General features: G+C 36.6%; 2 long non-coding RNA genes across 2 annotated transcripts in view; one reads left to right on the top strand and one right to left on the bottom strand.

The window, feature by feature from the left end:
* LOC122356097 overlaps positions 1–17,066 on the top strand; it is a 35,795-nt gene that overhangs the window by 10,876 nt on the left and 7,853 nt on the right. The window lies entirely within an intron of this gene.
* Positions 749–11,717, bottom strand: LOC122356092. Its single transcript, XR_006252280.1, has 2 exons — positions 11,549–11,717; positions 749–4,918 (listed from the first exon to the last, which is right to left on the bottom strand). It is a non-coding gene; the product is annotated as an uncharacterized LOC122356092 (long non-coding RNA).

Here is a 17,066-nt window from a genome sequence, read left to right as displayed (position 1 = left end):
TATACAGGGCCTCTGGTTTTTGTTTTCTGCATTATTCAGCAGGACCATGTTAGCAGCCAGATAATCTCATGGCTAATAGAACACGAACATTTCACTTTTAGTAAAACAGGAAGACAAACAAAAATTTTTTTTTGCTTTCATTAAGGAAAATAGCATCCCTGCGCGCTGGATATAGCATAACAAGTACAGCTTCGCAGTGTGAATACACACTTTCCACCTTCCCCCAGATCTGTCTATCGAGTCTGCACTATATCTGAATCCAATTTCATCCGGTTACACGCCGCACAGTCTACCGCAGCCCCTCGACAGCCGGTTAATTGACTTCAGGCTGGTGAGATGCTTAGAGCAGGGAAAAAGCAACAAATAGATTTACATTTCAGAGTTCAGCTACGGATAGTTGTGACAGCCTTTTACCTCTTCCTGACACAAAGTTTGGCTTAAGCTCACAAACTATATATCTCTAACAAAGAGGCATCTGTCGCTGCTCCCTCTCTGAGCGTGAGAGGATGAAGAGAAGACGATCTCGTCACACGCGAGCCGCTGAAACGCTTATTATGTAACTGTGGAGGGTCCACAGCTGCAATGAATCTGTGTGCTCTGTAAACCTGAATGTCTTCCTTCAAGTCTCATCAATCGATCTGTTGTGAAACTTTGGAAACGGAGCCTTTCCGAAATGCCAAAGTGTGGTGCTTTTCTTATTTAACACCTTCTGAATTAATTCATGCAAGAAATAAATGGAAGCGAAAGGCAGTTTAAAATGTCATTTTATTATTTCTGTTCTTTTTTTTCCATCTTCCAGTTCACGATACTCACTCCCTTGTGGAATTGAAACATGATGGAGTTCTTGAGCAGAGTAAGATTGACATATTAGGAGTCAATTAGCTGAATTATTACATTTGGCCTGGCGCAGATGATCCAGTTGGAAATGTATCTGGAAAACCTCTGCTCCTATTATTTGTTTAAAGCTCAAATTACAGGAGCAGCTTTCCTCCATACTCTTTAGATCTTGCCAGATAACGAAAATCGTTCTTAGGAGTATGATCCGTACAGATGACTGCATTTTCTGTAAGCCGCAGAGTCTTCGAAAGCGCTCTTGGTCTTAAGGGGCTTAACTCCGGTTCCTGCTGAACTGAGCCAGTGCTAAATACATCAACTGTTATCAGCTCAGTAGGCACAGGAGGTTGAACCCAGTGCTGTATCTCACACTGGCCTCTGCCAGTTACAAGGGTCTCTACAAAGCTCCGTGTTTAGCTTCGGATTGATTGTAAGTCTGCATCGTGATCAGAGCTGGATAGCAGGTTTATTTAGGATATACAATATAGAAAGTTTTGCATCCGAGTCAAGTATTAGCTCAATACATGATGAAAAAAACAATGTGCTTGGATCTGCAGCTGTTTGGTCACAAATTTGTGCATATTTTCATATTAGAAATTCAGATATCATTTGATTTATTAAAAATACTCAAACACACACACACACACACATTAAATAAAATCCCAAAAGAACCAAAGTGGAAGGTTAGTTCCGAAAGTCTGAGCATAGTTAATATGCTTCTATTACTTAATAGTTTTTGATATTATTGATGTTATTCAATTCTAGTTAAAAAGTTACATCTTACAAAATACACCATAGTTGCATTTGTAAGTTTATTTATCTATTTGCTAAAAGTTATTTATTAAAAATATCGGCCAAGTTGTTCTATATTTGGAATATAAACCTTTTTAAACTTAGATTTTAGTGTTGCCCAGACTTTTGGAGTTTGTTTATATACTATGAGAAATCTGTGCACAGGGCACACTGTACTGCATTAAAATTAATAAAACAAATGCTTCCATGTAGTTTTTTGGTAACACTTTACAAATAGATAACATTAGTTAAAAACATTAGTTAGCATGAACAAAGAATAAACAATGCTTCTACAGCTTTTAGTAATACTAATTTTAGCGTTTACTAAAAAGTTGTGTTTGTTAACATTAGTTACATTAGCACTGTGAGCTAACATAAACTAACAATGGATAATTGCATTTTTATGAATTAATGTTAACAACAATGAATAACTAATAAATGTATTGTTTATTGTTTGTTCATATCAGTTAATACATTAATGTTAATAAATGACACCTTATTGTAAATTGTTACCGATTTTATAGGTGTTTTACCTATATTTAAAATTTTGCACTTGCGTTTTAAGGTTAACAGAAGTATTCATCAAATGAATGTTTAATATTTCTGGCATAAATTAACCAGTACATTCTTTATAGCATATATAATACATCGACTGACAGAAACATAAAGGGGCTTCAGGGAAGTTCAGCACTGCCTATGTTCCATTCATGTATGTTGAATAGTGCTCTGGCTTATCGCCAACTTGACCAGACCACCCTGTCTGACCAGGCGGGTGGGACGAAGGATTGCTCTGTGACTTCTTTCCCTGTCGGGTCATTTCCCGTAGTTCCTCTGGATCAGGTTTGTGTCCTTTTTCCGGTTTGCTATAGCATGGCCAGCCTTCATGTTTGTGTTCTCACCTCTTGGCTGATTTTGAGTGTGGGCCTCAGAGGAGCGGAACTTAGCCACTGTGAACATAGGATATCCGAGATCTGTTCACAGAGTGAGCTAAGTCCTGCACCTCACGAAACTTCATCAGACATAAAATCCAGATGTTCACCAAATCATTAAACAAATGATAATTAAATGTAAAAAATCTGTTTAAACATTACAGCATTAAACTAAAAAGAGTTTATCTTCTTTTTTTAATATGTACTGACATGTATTGTATTTTCAACACACACAAACATATTTAGATGTTTCTTAATCTTTGGGCACTTTTATATCCATGTGTTAGGTTTTTTTTAAAACGTGTTGCTGCTTTTTAAATGTTGTGTATAGATTTTAGGTTTAACTTTCATGCAATAATGATTTTACATGCTTAAACATTTTAAAAAGTTATTTCTCCCTAATTATGCTATTAAATATTTCAATAAAGGTAAAATTGTTTCTGTAAAATTGTTTGTAAATATAAAAACAAAATATAATTTGTTGTGATGTGAAATTGACACGAAAATATTTGTGATCTTCTGAAACAAACAAACAAACAAAAAAAACATTTTAATAGAGTATTTAAATTCCATTTTGAAAATATATTTTTGATTGTAAAAAATATTTTTCAAAGGCAACCATAGTCAAAGTGCCCATAGATGAAGAAACACCTCTAATTTTTGGCCTTTTGAAATGAATGAATGAATAAATCAATTATATAATGTAAAAAAAAATTATAAAATCTAAATCCATTTTAGTTAATCTATTAAAATAGTTGTAGTGAAGTAAACTTTTCAGTTCTAAGACGTTCAAAATACTCAATGTTTCCTAAATAATTTTTTTTCATCTCCGATAAATGCACATATAAAAAACGCTACATCCTCTGCTTAATGAATCCATTATCACATTTTTCCTCACACATCCAGTTATTTAACAAAACACTGTGGCACCATTTCCAGAACCTACCGCTTACACCACCCATTTCTAAGACGGCCTCAGCTGCCGAAGCCACAGCTTTTTATATTACCATTACGTCGGGTCACATACGTCTGTGCGGCACGATACCCTAGTATCACATTTCCAGTTTCCCAAAACCACAGTCTTAGGACGAAAGCCAGTGTTTATGTAAAGAACAAAAGGCGGCAAACAAAACATATGTGGAGCCTACAGATACGAACTTTCTATTTCGGTGCTCTTCGGTCCTCAGCTATGGTTCATTCTGAGGGTAGATTATTTAGTCCTCGGGCCGTGGCGAGAAAAAAAAGGTTTGATCCGTTCTCTTTGATTTGGATTTGACGGCCTCATCCATCAGGGTGTAAGCAGGGTCGACTCGACGGAGACTTTCCTGGAGTAAACAGTTCACAGCTGGTTGGAAATCCCTGGCAATGTGATTTTATGATACAATCCCAAATCACTCTGCCAGGAATCCCTCCAGCTGGCCCATTGATGAGATGACCAGGAGAAAGTGAGGAAGAAAACCAGCAGCTAACGTAATAGGCTGCCAGTAAGCTCCGGTGACACACGCCGTTCCTGACCGCTGTGGTATCGCACGTCTCTTGTTTCACACTCTGCTCACGGGGATAATTTGCCCACACTCTTGAGAAAACAGACTTTGAATGGAGCCATAGTGTCTTCTGTTTACACGACCCTGGGTCTTCCGTGAGTGTGTGTGTGTGTGTGTGTGCACCTTGCCATTAGATCCTGTTGACAAGATTTGTCTTCTCTCTAGCAAATTGTTACCATCTTTAGCCAAGTATGATCCACACATCAAAGGGTTTACCATGTTAAATGGTGCTCATCATGTGGAATGAGTGTATCATATCAAGTGACTGACATAATGAGAAACACAGAAAATTGTCAGGGTCAGTGCAACGGCTACATAATAGACTTCATTTTCCGCATGAATCATCGAGCTGTTGTTTTGTGCGGTGGCTCACGACATGGGGCCGTGATTGCGATCGGCCTCTGCTCCTCCTCTCATGTCCGTGGAGATGTTGCTATTTTTCATCCCGGCGACTCTAGCCAGAAACTAATTGCATTAGAGGCCACATTAAAAGCCAGAAGCTTGTTGTCTGAGCTAAATGCAAATGGATGTTTTTACAAAGAGCTGTTTTCTCTTGTAGTGCTTAGCTCGAGCCTTTATTACTGGGTTATGGGTTTCTATTATGAGGGCGCGTGTCATATTGGTGACTGCGTGTGAAATTCACTGGGTGACTTAAAATGAAAGAGGACGCGTTGCTCTGTCCCTAGACAATTGCCTTTTGATATTTCTTTACATGGGCATGTCTGTGAATCTTTGTGAGCATGACGTTTTCTTATGATGGCAAACTCACCCATGTCTGCTTGTTTGAGATTATCTCCAGACAGCCATTATGGAAAGGGTCTGAAAAAAAAAAGAGGGAGAGAGACTTTTTGTTCAGTTTGAATGTCTTTCATTATCTCTTAATGATACGTAGATGTTATGAAGCAGGCTGTGAAAAACGTCTCTTGTGCGACGTGCAAGGAACCCTTTCCAAAAGGTCTTTTTTTATAAAACCATCTTAGCGCCTTTTATCACATTATTAGAGTCTAAACAGCTATATTATATTTTTTGTTTAAGTTATAAAGCATATTTCTAGCAAATTTTTTTTTAAAAACAATTACAGCGGATAAACATGACAATAATTAAACTGAGATGTTGCTCTTAATATGCTCAAAGTATCCTATATTGAGTGCATAATTAATAGGATATTTCAGAATATATTTAAAGCATCATTATTTTTTTTATAATGCCTTTTTTTTTGATTTCTGCAAAGAAAAAACACTTTCTGTTTTACAATCCATGGTGTTATTTCATTTGTTAAACACCAGCTCTGGTGCAAAATATGACTCAGCTTGTCTCCACTTCATTTCATTTCATTAAATTTTTTTATAAAAAAGTCAAACGTGTCAAAGATTTAAAACTGGCTTTATATCTACCTAATTCCAAGCTCGGGTGGATTTATTTTTAATAAAGCATGCTGAATTGCTTACTGTACTTATTTATGGAGAATGTGTATGTATTAGTTTTTATTAGTATTTTAACATCAAAATCGGCACGCAAACATTCATACCTTTCTGTTTGTTATCTTTATTCTTTATTAAAAAAGAAATATGCAGAATGCAGTTTCGTTTTCTACGTGAATTCTTCATCTTTAGCGATCCATTCCTTTAATGAAACACTTAGCGTCAAGATGACATCCGCAGGTCTTGTAATTGTCTTATTTGTCAATCAAGTGCGAGCTATTAGTCAGACTAAGTTTACTTGAGCCCGGTTACTGAGCAGTCATTCAGAAAGCTCAATGGTTTCAAGTGGGGAAAGGGTGTTTTCCATTTCTCCCTGACAGCTTAATATGTATTACTTAGTTCAGTTCCATGAAGAAAGCTCACTGAAACCAAATAATTGTCACATCACTTGTGAAACTGCTAAAGCACCTTTCAGAAGTCTCATCAGTTCGACACAATTAAGGCATTGTTCAATTCAAGTCAAAAAGAGTAAATGCTATTAGATGAAAGCACATGAATAAAACTCTGTTAAGCAATAAAACGTAAATATTTCAAAATGATAAATGTATGTAAAAGCTTTAACCTGTTTTTTTTTATATAAAACGCTGAAAGCTGTCTTGTCTGATACAATGACTCATAATATAATGGAGTTTCATCAATAGCCATGTGAACTAAAAGTCACATTGCAGAGAGTTTGGAAAAATCAAGAAACCTTTGGCATGCTTTTTGCTCTTTCAATTTATTGTTCTCTTATTGCAAGATTAATGCACTTATAAGTGTCCAAAAAAAACAACAACATTATTTTGCTATCTTTTTTCCATTACCCCCGAGGAGCATGAATTAAGATATCAATTTCCAACAATGTTGTTGAAAAAACATACTTTAGGCTTTTAGTGACAGGTTCGCTCGATGTCGTGATGTCTATCATCTACTCGCCTTGAGCTGCTGCAGCATGCCTCGAAAATTATGGCAATTGAGACCAGCTCTGGCACCTTGTATTTTATTTTCTGCCTGCATCTAGTATTTGACACTCTGTTATGCCCCTGGCAGACAATCACAGGACTTGTGCTGCATGTCTGAAATAACGCCAGCGCCCCTCTCCCCATGATTACACATGATTTTCACAGTCTCAGCTGTTATGGCTAGACGGCCTCAGGGGCAGCCCAGGACACACGTGATTGGTTTGGCTGCTCTGACGCCATTGCCTTGTCCTGGCAGGGAGGAAACACTTATGTGGACAAAGGGAGGCATTGCATGCTGGGAAGCGGGTGGGCGGGCTTCCCAAGCTGATGCTTCAGATAAAGTTGACTGCGTGCCCAGTGCGTATGGAAAAGGCCCTTTGGCAGCGGGCTGGGGTTTAGAGAAGGGAACCGTGATGCAGATCTGAGCCTGAGAAAACGAAGGCAAAGGTGCGGGACTCGCGATAACAACGGCTTATTGCATGATAATCAATAAAGCACACAAGAGAGCACGCATAGTAAGCGTTCAGTAAGAGATTAAATGTCCCCTGAAGCTTTGGACGTCAAATCTGTTATTGAATTCTTCGGTAAATGTGGCTCTAGGTTCAGCTGATGAACACTTTCTGGAAATAATCAGGGATATCAGTGATTACGCATCCAAAATGAGATTTGCTGGTTTCTAGAGGGTCACCTCCCTCCCAGGATTTTGTTACCACAGATATCGCACATTGCAATTACTTTAAGTGTACTTGAAGTACTTGTTTGTGACTTCAAGCAAACTGAAACTGATTTGTGGTATCATTAACCATCATTTTAATATGAAACAGAAAAGGTCAAGGTTTTAATTTACTGTCTATAAAACCATGTGATTTTGTGTTGCAGTTTTGTAATCAAGTATTTAAATAGTAATATTATTGAATTGCTAACGAGAACAATATTCTTCTTTACATTTTTTATGCTATTACAAATCTTGAGAAACACTTTATTTTCATTTAATTACGTTTATTTAAAAGGTCAAAGTTGTGATTTACAGTATTAAAAAAACTAGTTGTTTTTCGTTTTCCAGGTTTTTAAAATCAAGTATTTGGTTAATACAAATATCATTGTGGATGATTGAAATATTAACGAGAACAATATTCGTCCAAGTCTTCCTGCTTAATCACATCAAATAAAAAGGTCAAGGTTTTGATTTATAATAAACAAAACCACGTGTTATGTTTATTTTTCATTTTTTAAATACAGTTTTTATGTATAACAAAAAAATCACTTTTTTTGGTAATTGTAAATCTTGAAAACTACTTATCCAGTTTATTTAATCATGTTGAATCAAACGGTAATTCTAGAAACATGGAATAACACACTCAGAGGAATTTATCACAGTCTGTCACGGATGGTTTACATTTTCCTGAGGAAGGACCACATCAAAAAAAAAAAAAAAAATCACACCGAGGTTGAACCACATTTACCAAAGTACTTTCAAAGACACTCTTCATTAACTAAATATCTAACAGGCCCTCAGCTGGAAGAGCTGTCTGGGGGCATAATAACTTTGACAATTATTTACTACGCAGCAGAGAGTGTATGATGCATAACTTCAAAAAACGCTTTCTGAGGACACGTGAGGAAGAGCTTAATCAGACTCAGACTAAATGAAAGCTTGGTTGCAGAAATTTAGTGCGGCCCTTAAATAAATGTACAATGTCCTGTGAAAGAACAGCAAAACACTGAAGGTTTCAATAGACTGCCTCGACACTACAATAGACCGTGAGATTCTGCTTTGAGCCTAATGCGTTCCATGATATGGCTCTTAAAATGTACAGAATATTCTAGAATACGGTATCCCGGTGTACTGAAAGGAACACTGGGGGACAGATTATTGAAATAATAGATAACTGCTGATTTTGGCTAAGTGAGCAATGTTACTATTGCCAGCCGTATTCTCTGATCAGCAGTGCTGAGACAAGTAGCTTCTGCACCGCTTTCCCACGCATAAATGAAGGTAGGGAAAATTTGGGGACTTTATTGGACTTGGAAAAATGCAATAAAATCTCTCTCTCTGAATGCACCCATCTGTTGGACCTTAGAAGACTTCCTGTAAACAAGTCGTAGAGAACAAAACCTCTCACACCAGGTCTTTGCTCATAATTACCCTTTCATCTTTATTTTCCTCTTTTCTTTTCAGCCTGCTGTCTGCCCGCTGTCTTCTGCTCTTACTCACATTATCACTGTGACACTCAACAGGGCCCTTGACATGCTGAAGATTTATTATCTCATTTCACGGATTTATCTCGAATACTGATATTTTACTTGTCGAATTTTATACTCGAAGCAATTAGCCACATCGTATCTGGGACGGGTCTGAAAAGACGGGGCTCATGTTATAATATGACTACTTAAGAATTTCCTCACTGTGATTGTTTCTCACTTGAACAATGACATTATTGTGATGCTTTTTTTTTTTTCATTTTAACGTCTGTGGGGTTTTTTTTTTCTTACATTTTGTTACTAATTAACATTGTTACTTTCTTAGGCTGCCATTGTAGAGGAAATTAGTAATGAATCCTAACCTGATTTGTTCAGATATGGGCCGTTATGATGTAATTTCCCTTCCCCCTCCTCATAATTTGTTTTCGTGCATCATGTGCCATTTCCTTTCCCCCTGCTCTCGTCTAGTAGTCTTTCAGCTGCCAGGAATGGACATTTTTATACAGCTACCCATTTACTGGTAGCAACACCACACAGACAGTTTTGTGTAGCTTGAATTCGTCCAGATTAACCCCGTTGCTTGTAATTTACCTCAGAGAGATGAGGTAGCTGCAGGATTACAGGGTCTACATCCTAATTTGATTTGACGTTCTGTTAGGTTTAATTATTCTGAAAATGAAGAATATGACACAGTTGTTCAAGTGCATGACTCAAGCTGTTTTGCTAGGCACGCTCAGATTGTTTAGTCAATCGAAAACAAGGAAGATCTCATTAGAACACAGATGAATTGTGGCGTGAATGTGGCTTTTTTAATTGTAGTGAGCGTGGTATTAAAATCAAACTAAGCTCTCACAGTCAGAACACTTCATTTTTATACATAATGTAATTGTAATCATTTGTAAGCTCGCAAAGCTTTAAAAATCTTTGTACTGGAGTCATTCATTTTTCCTTTAATTTTTTTTTTTTTGATTTTAAGCTTGCAATCATTATTTCGAAAAATAAATATTGTCAAAATATATATATATACGTTTGAATAAATGTTTGCATTAAATAGCTATATCTGTTGAGAAACAGGAAATGCAATTAATATGAATTAGAGTAAAATGTAATTGAAAACACGTTTGAGTTGTAAACACATTTAGTGAACAAATTATATATTATATTATTATTATATATAATTAATAATATATATTATTATATTATATCTTGTTACACATTACATGTACTTATTTTTATAATAACAATAAAATATGCATAATTACATTCAAGTTACCCTAATCCAAAGTACATGTAGTCAATTAATATTTCTTAAATGTATAATTAAACTGCAACAAGGACACCTTTAAATAAAGTGCAATCGAATAACGTTCTGCACATTTACAGCCTTTGAATATATAGCACGTCTTTTTAAAATCCTAGTCAACCAAAGCGCAGAAATACTGTAATCTTGTTTGTTAATTATTCCTTTAAGATTAGACACTTTGCAGTATTTATGGATTTAATCCTGACTGTACTTCGAGGCTCATTGACGTATGTGAGTGCTGCTAAAGGCCCAGCGCACAGAACCTCGGCCACGCTGTTGTTCTAATCACGTCAGCGATGTCAGGTGGAAAAGATGGCTTACTTCCTCTCTGTCTTCCAGGACCCAATTGAGAGAGGCAAAGTAGCAAGACAAAGCACATGCTCAAGGTCTCTTAATCACGCAAGTCCTGGAATTAAATTACACATGCATTTCTTCCGCTGCACTTCTTTTTTCTTTAAACACAATCACATTTTTTTATCGGCTGTCGCTATGTGTTTCTTTATAAATTGTTTACTTCAAATAACTGTTTTTAGATATAGTCTCGTTAATAATATGTCCCTTTTTAGGGGCAAAATGAAACAGCTAGATGGTTTCATTAAACCATCCAGCCTAAACAAATTGTTAGGAGTATCAACAGAATCTGGCGGCTATTAAACCCAATATAAATCCAGTTTCCCATGCACTGAGCGTCTAAATGGAGACGTATAAATGCATTGCTAAACTATGAAGTGTTTTACTGCATATTACATTTTTGCTCTTGTTTTATGCCTAAAGCTTGTTTGATGTCTGTTTACAGTGAAACTTTATGTCGGAACTGCGGTTTCAAGCAATATGTGAGGTTAAATACAGGTTCCAGCATTAAAATCTCATTCCAAGCTCGATACACAGGCCCATAAAATCTCCCGCCACATTATAATGAGCAACAATTTCTGATATTTAAACAGCCATTTATGAGGGGGGGAAATGCCAAATTTGCACTTATTCTCTTTGAATATGAAAACATTTAAAAGCTATAATGTAAAAATATTTGTTATATTAATAAAATTGTAATTTGTATCATTTGGAATGATACTATCACTTTATGTTTCTTCCTCTTTTTTTGGATCGGTTCATAAATATACGCTAGAGATTTCAATCAGCAATTTTCATATCCGACATTGAATGCCATTGTTTGTGATTTTTCAAGAATACTGATCTGCTATTTCAAAATTGCTGATCTTTGAAACTGTATTATATTATATTCCGTTATTTTATTTTTACATATAGCAGGAGTTAACATCAAAAAATACGAACAGGTGAATTATCGCAGAAACGATACCGTATGCAGACAAAAGGGATAAGCCTCGAGGTTCAAGCCCGTAGCATATAATCCAAAAGTTCAGGTCAAGCAAATCCAGAGGCAGCTGAATGTTATTTTAGCAAAGCATTAATGCAGCGGCTTTGTTGAAAGCTACCACATTGCTGCATCCCAAAATGAAAGAAATATAAAACCCAATTTTTTTTTTTTTTTTTTTTTACTCACAATTAAATCCGGGTGACTCGCACTCTCCAAGTTGAAATAAACCAATGCTGGCTCTGTTGTGGCCATGGCCGTGGTGATCCTCACAGCCAAGCGTTCACCAGGGCCGTACAGAGCGTCCATACATGCGGAGACTGATCTCCACTGTAAGAGTCCCGAGCAAGGCTCTGCTCTACACTCCTCCTCTAGTCAGACTCAGGAACTGAAAACGGAGGCGTACACATCATTCAGAAGTTTGTCTTTGAAAACCACACCCATCCCAGAGCAGCGAGAGGAGGGGAGAGGCTGCCTTTTCCTTAAATAACACCAGAAAGGGGAGGAAACTTATGTTTTCAGCCTCAAAGGATCAGGCAGGAGGCTGTGTTTGGAAAATAAAAAGGAAACAGAAAGTTAGTGATATCTGAGGTCACGCAGGAAGTTTCTTTTCATGAGAGGAAGGCCCCTCTAAGATGAGGCTGCGTTGGACGATTCACTCGTTTTACTTAATCACGCATCACATGTCATAGGTTTTATTGTCATTTGTGTGCAAAAGTTCTCAAGCTATAAATCTTCCATGGTTATGATCATCTCTAATTATTCTGTCTTAAATCATATCTTGTTATCATCCAAAACAAGAGCACGGTTTTAGACACGCTCGAGCGATGTTCTTTACGTTTGATGACCGACTTGTGTTTACAGCACAACTGTTTGTGTTGCTAGGTAACTGGCTTCTACGTTATCATCTTAATCCAATCAGTCTCAATCACAGCCCACTTGCACTGAAACTAGATACCACGTATCCACATCCATCAATACTTGTTGCTTAGCTGTGTAAATGATGGCTCGAGTCATCTATAGCAGCGGTTCACAACTGGACCCAGATTTTTACATCGGACATCATGTGGAGACCCAACAATTTACCAAAATTAAATTTCAGAGTTTTATACTCTTGGCAGGCATTTATTGATTGCATAAAACGCATTGTGGTTGGCACAAAACCGTGCCGTCGTTGCAGACTAACCCACGCTTTATGCATTCTGGGTTATATGTTCTTTCACCGAGTTTTGTTCACTGTTTAAGGATGAGGATGTCACGCAACCTGTCCATGTGCTTAATTTGCCTGTAGTGAAAGATGAATTTGTAGGAAAACACAGTAGTTTGATTAGATACTCAACAACAAGGGAAACTTTTTATCCTCTGTTAAAAGCTGATAAGCTTATTGTACAATTTGCATCTATCTCTGCTTTTCTCAGAACAGTCCTGAGACTGCAGTGAACCTCTCATAATGTATGTATTGAAATGCAAATCCTTTCTAGTGCATATCGACCATCATTTGGCTATAGTGGATGTCAGAGCAAGGTTAAACATATAGTAACATTTTGAAAAAAATTACAGAATTGGCAGATAAAGATGGCTGTTCACATGTTTCCATAATGCTCTTGTTGTTTTTATTGTATTGTATCTGAGCCTGATTGTGTGTATGTAGTCAATCTGTTTGTAAAAAGTCAGACATTGTGTTGATCAACAATTTTTACCAAGAAAGTTTGCAGTTGATTGGACCTTACATAGCAAACAATGTGTTTGGTCACACTTTATTTTCTACTAACATCACCTAACAACAACAAACCAATAACTATGACCTCAATAAGCTACTAATTTGCTATTTTTCATTAGTTTTTAAGTTTAAATATTGGATATAGATGTAAAATACAGTCATGTTCTTTATACTAATAGTATGTTAATAGTAGCCATGCTATTAAGCATCTAGTTAATAGCGAGACTTGGTCCTTATACTAAAGTGTTACCATATATTTTTTTTTTTTGTGACAGAACACGGTTCATTAAGGGAATAATTTGCAAACTTAGTAATTCTAATTCTAATTTCAACTGATTAAACTTCTAAATACAAAACTAACTGATTCATGAATCTTTTGGGCGAACTTTGAATTAAAAAGAGCTACGTTTTTAAAAATAACTTATGCCTCATTCTGTAATCTGTAGCTGCATTAAAGAAGCAATAGTGCCTATTCTCGTCTTTTTTCACAAGATGTCAAAGTTATTCCAACTAGAATATTTTTATTTATTTATTCATTGTTTTTTGTGCATGTTTGACCATCGGAAAAACTGTCTGGACTGTTTAGTTACCATGGGCTTCTTGAGGCAGCCTTCAGAGACGGTCCTGCGGGTTATGGCTTTGACTAATCAGAGCACTATACTGTGGAAGAGGAAATGACACAATTAACAGCCCTGTGAGGACCTGCTTACAAAGGAGAGGTCTAGAAACAAAGTATAAAAGTTCTATTTTGTCTGGCCCGTTGCCCGGACAGCAAGTGAAAACAAAGTTTGCTCACACACTCACTATCGGGGACTTCAGACAGCCAGACAGCCAGACCTTCATGAACACTTTCACCTGTAACTCCCAGAAAAGGAAATCCACTGTAGGGGGAAACTGTGAACGTTTGTGTGTGTGTGTGAGTGCATGCATGTATTAAGTTTGCGTATGTATGAGTCATACTGTATGGGAGACTCCACCCTTGCGTAGGAGGGCAATTGAGCTTGTCACTTACTCTGTCCTGGGAAGAACTGCCCAGACAACAGCTCTCTTTGTTCAAATGTCAGTTAAACTTGGGTAATGATGAGATCTTTCCAGCTGTCCAATCCCAAAGCTATTCCGCTTGCTTTATACAAATTGACCAATGGCGTAAAAGTATACAGTAGTACACTCAGAAAATTGAATGCGTGTTTCGTATTCTTCTTCTCCTTTTTTAATAAATTAGAATAACCGAAACAAATTTGTCAAGTAAAAAAAAACAACAAAACAATCGAGATATATTTTGAAACCGTTTTTTAAAATGTCGCTTTAATTTTTACCTGTAGATTCTTAATTTTAGCACATTTATAGCTTCCCTTGCTGTCCCGCAGCCTTAAATTACAGAAACATAATTATATTGGTTTGTGAATATGTGTTTATGTGTGCTGCCTAATTGTGGAGTAGAAGGGAATCCAGGACATGGAAAGTTTCTGGGATCACCATCCTGTTTGATTGGGTCTATGAGCAAGGCAAAGTTTAGCAGAGCACAACTTCACTAACCAAATGTAAGCAAATATGTGACATTGCCCATGTTAATTCCTTTGCACAAAATGTCAGGTGTTCTTGCTTTCAATGAAGCTCCAAAATTCCTTGAGATGGGAACCTGAGATGAATTAAAGATCAAATAAGCCCCAGATTAGACTACTTTTGATTTGTTAGTGTGTGATAGTTTAATAAATAAAATAGGCTATTTATATTAAAATGTACTGTTTAAGATATAATTCAAACAAATATTTCATAAAAAGGAATCAAAACCAATTTTCATTTTTAGTCATTTGTAAATGGGACACTTTTTCGCGCTTTCTGCATGCATTGCTGATCTGCGGGCTACTATAGACTGTATCTAAACAAAGTCAGTGTTATGATTTAATTAGTCTTACAGAAGTAAATCAAAAAGCAACAAATTGAGTGATGCAAAAGTGGTTAATAATGCATTCGATTTGTTGGTTTATTTTAGTTCCACATTTCAAGCTGTCAAATATAATCTAAAAGTAGTTATATGAATGATGTTCTACTATTATGACCAAAAACAGCTATTTAAGTTCTTATGCTATTATAAGAAATGAATGTGCCAGCTCACTATTCCAATTTATAATGTCAGAGTCATGCCACAGAATTTCATAAATGAATAATTCTTTTGAAAAAATCTGCGTGTAATATTTTTTTAGGATTTTTGTGAGAGTCATGATTGATATGCTGCTCTGAATCATTTTTTACATTTCTTGTGATTGAAAGTTATTTTCCTTTCAAGTTTTTTGAGTGTATTTCTCCTCTTTGTATTTACAGTAAAAAGGTTTATATATCACGTCAATTATATTTCTTGTGAGTTTACCTCTGGAATTTCTGACTTTTTAATCTGAATTATGAATTGACCTTTTACGGTTACGAATTCTTTGCGAATTCTGGGTTTGCATCTTGCCATTTTATATCTCACAGCTCTTTAGTTTATATATTAATAATTTTTAAATAAACCCCAAATGTGTCATTTTCAACCCTGCTACTTTCAAAATGTTGCCTCTGTCGCTAAATGACACCTGTTCCTCTCAGTTCTTGTAGATCTGTTGACCGCACAAATCAAAATTGATCCTGTTCTCAATTTAAAATGAATCTGAGGGAAATAATATTCTGATATTTGCTTTGAAGTCTCTGAACACTAGGTAACTTTAGGCCTGAGCTTGCGCAAAAGAAAATAAGACCCATGTGGTCATGTGTGCCACTTAATAAGGGACATTGGGTTTTGCTCTGAAGTAATCTGCCAGCTGGCTGGAGAGCCAAAATCAAATATTTTGTTTGCTTGCCACTCGGTCCAAATAAAGCATGTCTTCGCCTTGCCGCCTGCATTGGCTTCCCACAGCGACGGGTTTGTTTGCACCAATTAAGAATCATTCATGTTGAAGTCTGCTCGCCATTTCATCCAATGTGGCTCTTGGGTTTTTCGTTCATGTTACGATACAGTAAATTTCGAAACATAATACATACGTATAACATGCAAACAGACTATTTATACATTACCTTTCTTAATCACTGATTGACATTTCACCTTGTTGATGTAGTCTAGCTGGGTGTGGGAACAAGAGGGTTTTGTTTTGAAGGGAACTGTAAAGTAGGAATGGCGTCTGGAAGCACTTATCCGGGGGCCTGACTGATTATGCTGGGGAGAGACTGCATGTGCGCTCTGTAGTTTTATTTAGCAGACTGCACGGCAATTAACTAATCACTCCGGCCTAGAAGCAGGTGATTATGCTACATTTCATTCATACGTCCACCCGCCCGCCGTTCACAATGTTGTCTTGCAACCTTTGTCTTATTTAACCGTGTGCACTGAAATGGCAATTTTCTTTGCTTTATGATTCCTGAAGACCAGTCATTATTGTATAACTACTGAAGAGTGATTAATTCTTCCTATTGGTCGGTTGGAAGTAGGTTAACTATTACCTAAAGCTTGCCTATCACCACACCACATATTAGTGAATAAATCAACCCGCTTTATAGAGCAGTTTTGCCCTTGTACATGCAAAACTAGCACCTAGAGGCATCCATTAAAAGATTTTATTCGTCATTTAACAAGATCTGACTGTACTACTTCATATAATAGGCATGTACGTTTCTATCTCTGGCAAGTTCTGACAGTCTGACAATGAAATGTAGGTTCAGATGGATTTGGACACACCCAGTAAATCTCTTTATCTGTTCAGTGGCTGGTGTTTGTTTCATTCAGCGGGAGAAGAAAAACTGCTTCGGAAAAGTGCAAACAGTATATGTCAAGCTGTCGAAGAAAAAAAAAAAAAAAAAAAAAAAGCTAAGTCAAATGAACTCCACAAAGGTCATCAGCAGTGAGCCATTTGGTCTTGTCTAGTTGATAAAATGCCTGCATTGTAATTTAATATTTACGTTAGTAGTGCATGAAAGACAGCATCCAGAGGAAGGGACTTAGAGAGCAACAAGACGTGT

This window comes from Puntigrus tetrazona, chromosome 2, assembly GCF_018831695.1.
Source record: "Puntigrus tetrazona isolate hp1 chromosome 2, ASM1883169v1, whole genome shotgun sequence".
Classification (NCBI taxonomy): Eukaryota; Metazoa; Chordata; class Actinopteri; order Cypriniformes; family Cyprinidae; genus Puntigrus; species Puntigrus tetrazona.
This window is presented reverse-complemented; position numbering and strand designations above follow the sequence as displayed.